Source organism: Diadema setosum, chromosome 1, assembly GCF_964275005.1.
Source record: "Diadema setosum chromosome 1, eeDiaSeto1, whole genome shotgun sequence".
In the NCBI taxonomy this organism is placed as follows: domain Eukaryota; kingdom Metazoa; phylum Echinodermata; class Echinoidea; order Diadematoida; family Diadematidae; genus Diadema; species Diadema setosum.
This window is the reverse complement of record NC_092685.1, coordinates 5,496,691-5,502,830: the sequence shown is the minus strand read 5'-3', so window position 1 is coordinate 5,502,830 and position 6,140 is coordinate 5,496,691.

Sequence of the window (6,140 nt, the reverse complement as noted above, 5' to 3'; positions counted from 1 at the left end):
AAAGATTGGATATTTTTTGATGACTCTTTTGTGTGTAGTATACGTATGTGCAGGATGGCATGGCCAGCTGTAAGTTACCTACCACACACTTGCCCAATTAGTGAAGGGAGGGTTCAGGCATGTTTTGCACAACCGATTTCCTAGTATTTTCCCACACATTCATTACACTACCTCAAATCTTTGTAATACGGGGCAGGCACACCCACTATTCAATGCTCAATCAAATACACACGTTGTTAATATGTTACAAATATGCTTGGCATGCTGTCAGTTTCATGAACATAACACAAACCTCACTTCTGTGGACTTTTACAATTTTTGATTGTTCTAATAGACTAATGTATGCTATGACTTCTCAAATCTACAGGGCAGGGGGTCTTCATTCAAACATAAATGAATATGCTTTTCCTGAATCCTTTTTCCCTTTGAGAAAATGAAAACTTCGCCCAGAATTGATGCCCAATGAATGCAGAATGTTGGCCAATCACAACACCTCAAATGCTGAATGGCCATGGCATGTTTGCTTAATATGTGTATGACACAAATAGTAATAAATTCATCAGTATCATCATGGCATATTTGCAATGCCCCACAACAATGGGAGGCCAACTTTATTTCAATTCTTTATTACAAACAGTCCATACCTTCTCATGCGGTTATGAACATGAATGGAAACAAACAGTTGTTTGTTTTTTTTTGCACACTATTCAAACTTGCAAAAAAAAAAAAGAAAAAAAAGAGAAAGAAATGAAAACTTAATGACAAACTGGCTTTTCAGAATCCCAATACATATGCATACATGAATAAAAAATATCTGTCCCTACTACATGAGCCATAAACATTGTAGCCACTAATGGGTCTGCATTAATACTCCACAGGCTGAAGAAATCAGTCTAAGAAGCTACTTTGTTGTCCATGTAATAATAATAATAATTAAAAAAAAAAAAGGAAAGGGGGGGGGGGGGGGAGTAGTGAAAGGAAAAAGCAACAGGAAAGAAATTCCTATCACGTGATTTGGTTTCTGGAAACTCAATCAGGTTAAAGCAGAAGGCCACAATATTTATTCCTTGTTCTGCCATGCATGGGGAATAAAAAATAAGCAGACCTTTTTCGATGGCAACCCTTTGCATCAATATCCTGCTAAAATTAAACACTCATATAGCACCAAGTCCAATGTTTTCTCTGACACAGAAACTCCATATATACACATGAATTGCTCTTGACAGCAAACACATGAAACCGGAGTACCACAGCTTCACTCCACAGAGTGCTTAACATCTCAAAATAATGAAAAAGTAAAATGATGAATGAAATCTGTGCATAAAAACTACAAAGTACACTACGTCTTAGTGTGATATCTACGTAAAAACAATGAACATGCAAAAAAAAAACAAAAAAAAAAACAGAAGTCACTTTCTTCACTTGGGTATCCTAAAAAATTACCAGCCTTGATAATCAGTACTGTAGTTACCATTAAAATGGAACAATGCAGCAGACTGTATGAAATCTGGATGTACACATATACTGACTGGACAAGAAATGAACACCAACACATGCAATTTTCCACATACCTGACTGTATCAGGTGCACAATACATGTATTTCAACAACTCAAGAATAGTCCACCCTGAATTAAATAGCATCAGATCAGTAGTATCACTGGGTTCTTGCTGATATTTCCGACAGCAGGTGATCTACGGTGATCTTTCAGTTTTCATGAGGCACATAACAACAATGTTTTAATCTGACCAGAGTTTAATGACCAATATCCCACATGCCTTCTTAGTGTTAATTTGTTGGTCTATTTTTGTATACGCATATATTTCGGATATAACTCCTTTTTGAGGAGTTGTTCCAACTGCAGCCTCGGACCTTATTCTTTTTGATCTTTTAACACACACTACATAAAGCTCTGTGTGTGTGTGTACAAAAAAAAAAATGAAAATGAAGATAAGCTTATTGTAGAAAACATTAAAATTGGTGGTTAAGAATCACAAAACATCTTGGTAAGTGCAAAGCATTGTCATATTGACAGAATATGGGTAACATCATCGAAAAATTCAGTCATTTTGGTACGCTTTTCTACAGCGTAAATGAGGCAACATATGAAAGACAACAGAAGAGAATGTTTACAGAATAAATCCATGGACTGCAAGGCAAGAGTTATGTGACAAAATGTTCTAATAAACAACAATTGCGGAGTAACACACTTGACGTTCTACGGGCCATATACACTACAGAACAGAACTCACTCTATGGGGGAAGAAAAGGAGTAACATTACCCTGTCTCCAAACCACTTACATGGTGGTACAAACAAACAAGGATGGTACAAAGAGAATTACCTCAATGATAATAGTCTTTTGTTATTCTCAAGAACAAAACATTACGGAGCTTAAAATGCTTAACCACAATGTATCACTGCCCTAGATATTTGAAGCAAACTGGCATCACTTGTGTATGTCAATTCATTTGTCCATATCTTTCAGGCTTCATTCAAACATAAGAACATTCAGTTCCCTGCCATATACCAATACAGGGGCAGATCCAGGAATTCCGTAAAGGGGAGGCACCTTACCATTTTTTTTCTTTATATTTCTTTTGTTTTAACCAAAATTGAAGAGGGGGTGCATTGTGAAGTGCAGAGTCTTGTGCAAGGATGCAAGTTTTGTAGCGGGGCTTGAATCCTCGACCTTCTCAATAGCCATGGTAACACTGGCAAAACTTCTCAAAGTTTTGGTCAACAAGTTCTCAAATGTTTTGCCAATGTGACAGCAAACTAGGGCAAGTTTCCAAACCCAAGCAAATCTTTTAAAAATGTTTCCAATGTGAACGCATGGTGCTGAAACTTTCCAAAGTTTGTAAAATAACCAGCACTGAGTTCTCTTAGCCAAACTGTCACACAACACAAAACTGTGTGTAGTTACTTCCCGATGACTTCCAGAAGTTTGAGGATGCGGTCACACTAAGCAGACAAAACTTGATGTAGTTTCATTGATACAAAACTACCCATACTTTCAGGCTCTTGCAGTAAAAAAAGAAAAAGAAAAAAGCAAACGTACAACAGTGTACAAAAGAATGCAAAATGTGCATTAACATGAATAGATCTATCATCATGTCACACACTTATCAAAGTTTCAGCCGCACACTGTTCCACTACACAAAGCTACGCATAGTTTTGTGAGAAGCAAAAAACTTCTCTCAAGTGCATGCAGCAAGTTTGGCTGGTAAATTCTTGAGAAGTTTTCAATCATACTGCCTATACTCTATGCGAAGCAAAACACCGAGTAGTGAAATTACAAGTAGTTTTGAGACTGCACCTTCTGCATTAATTGGTCACCTGTCAGACTGTGCACTTTTTCTTCATTGTTGCAAGTGTGTGAGTGAACCAAGCTTTGAGAGCTTACCAAGAAATGACACGTTGAGAAGTTTAGCCACCAGTGTGAAGGGATGAGCAAACCGTGGTCCCTCCATAAGCAAACTCTAAGTGATCTCTAAGTTTAAACTTCCGAGTAGTTTTGCCCAAATGACTGTGGCTACTGAAAGTACAGTGCTCAATCCACTACAAAATTGACACCCCCACAAAGTCCATAGAATGTCACAGGGTCAGTAAATCCTGTGAGTCTGTATTCAGCACACGTAGCAAGTCTTGATGAAAAACCTTACTGCCTTTTGAAAGCCCAAACTCGTCTATCTATAAATGATGATTTCTCTCGGCAGTATATAACATAACAGTCATGGTCATATAGATTACCTGAGCACAGGAACAACAAACTCTGCATTAAAATGACTGAGAAATGCTTTTCAGTATCATAAAAAGGATACAATCCACAGAACATTTTCACAACAGCAAAACCAGGTTGTTGTGTGATCTTACGATTTCACACTGGTCATTTTGAAGCCAATTTCCAAGAACACGTACGGCTAAAATTTGTGCTAATTGAGAAAACATGCAAAACAGGGCTTCTTAAAATTAAACAAAAAACAGACACAAAAAGCCCCAAACATATTTACATATAGATGTGTATGCATTTCTGCACTATTGCCAAGAAAGGACAACAAAATTATCAGACCAAAATAATTTTGTGCAAAATGGAAAAGATCAATTTTTAGATATGCTTTTTTTGTCTGTGTGGTTTCCACAGCCTTGCTTTTTTTTTTTCCTCCTGTAGAACAACATCAATAAAAAGATTGTCATGGCAGCATTTACAAAACAACCAATCAGCCGTGAATATCTTTGATGTTGTTGTCACAGCTACGATTATTGTAACTTACTAAAAATGCCTGTCTATTCACAGTCATGACAGACCTTGGTCCATAACCACATGTTAAACAGTTCAAACGTTTTTTTTTTTTTTTTTTTCCTGCTAATGGTCTTCCTATTCTGAATAACAAACACTGGATTTCATTTCAGCATCCTCACAGTCAGCAGGTACTGTGATTATACCCTGACTGTAGACTCTCTGGTGTGTTTCAATGCATTCTCACAGTGAAATCCTGCCTGCAGTCAGCTGGGACGCTGGTACCTTCTAGTGCAATCACTGTATCTGCCATTATAAGTACGTGGCTTTTCATTGACCTTTTTATGAAGGTCAATGACCTTTGACCACTGACCGAGGATTCACCTTTAACCCTCTCTGCATAAAGTTATAATATCTACATGTATTTCCATCCACTGCATTAAACAATATAATTATTGGGACTTTTAATAAGTTACAGCTGGAACATGCTTTTTTTCAGCAAAAGTTCAGGGACCTTTGACCTTGAGATATAATCCAATCAGCACATCTACACCTTATGACCATGTAGCATACTAGGATCAGGTACAAAGAAAAAGAAACAGTTTTTCGTCAATTGCAGTAACAAGATCTGGGACTGAAGAATGGATGTATAGATGGATAGACTTATGGACGGATGGACACCTCCTACACATAATGCCTCTGGCACCCTTTAGGGGCAGGGAAATAAGTTTAAAAAAAATCAAAAGAAAAAAAACAAAAAAAAACAACAATAGTCGTTATCAAATTTCGTAGGCTTCATAGAATATATCATGCACTGTGTCGATACGTTGCTGAAATGTAAATTTCACTGCTCATAAAAACAAGAGATGAACTGCTCCAAACCTCAACACTGTCTTGATTTCCATCTCTGACATTCAAATAATGGTAAAAAAAAATCTGAAACAGTGCTGGGCTAATTGCTGTTCAGCAACATCACACATGTTTGTGGGAATGAGTGATCAAGTTCATCAATCTTTCTGTCAGACCACTTTAGGAAATGAACCAACTCTCCTCTCAAACTGTCTGGAAATTGTACTGATGCAATGTTGGTAACACAATGGACCAGTTCTGTCCTTTAATCATATGCATTCAAAACAGCCTATCAAAGAAAGATTTGATATTTTCCCTTTAAAAGCCAATGGCAAAAACACAAACAATCTTAGGTACTAAAATCATGCACAGGCATGGTGAATTTCACTAAAGCACTGTCAGGAAAACATGAAACATCTCTGCTTTGTATTTTGTATGCAGATCACTACAGACCAAGCATTAATCTCGCCCCCTCTTTTTGTTCTGCAATTTGGCGCCATTATGACAGTGTAAAATTGACTACCATTGGGTTCATTTTTACCCATTTTCTAAAATGCTTCAGTCACTTCCTCTCTAAAGTAAGCCATCCCCAGGGCTTACATACTGAACTAAAATATTAGCTCACAGGGACATCAGTAGAACAAAAAAGAAACAAACAAAATGTTGCCATATAACGTATGGCATATAGCTATAGTAAAATAATATCACATCAAACTTGCAAAACTACAAAACATCATCAAAATTCAAACATTAGCTTATCAAGAACTTGGCTTTCTGCTGTTATCTTTGGTGGACACATATAAAGTCTTTGATATGTGAAATAAATTGCTCAGTGGCTCGAACTCGTGATGAGGAAAATCCCCCATTAAAAAAAAAAAAAACAAAAAACACTTCATTGCACATTTTTCCTATACTTTATCAAAGTTCATACATTTCAAAAATGGTTTGAAGATGATATGGGTTGACTCTTGGCTCTCACATCTGTTACCCACAGAGGGATGTGTTCAGATGAAAATGGCAGGAGAAATAATGTGACAAGCAGGATGACCATTC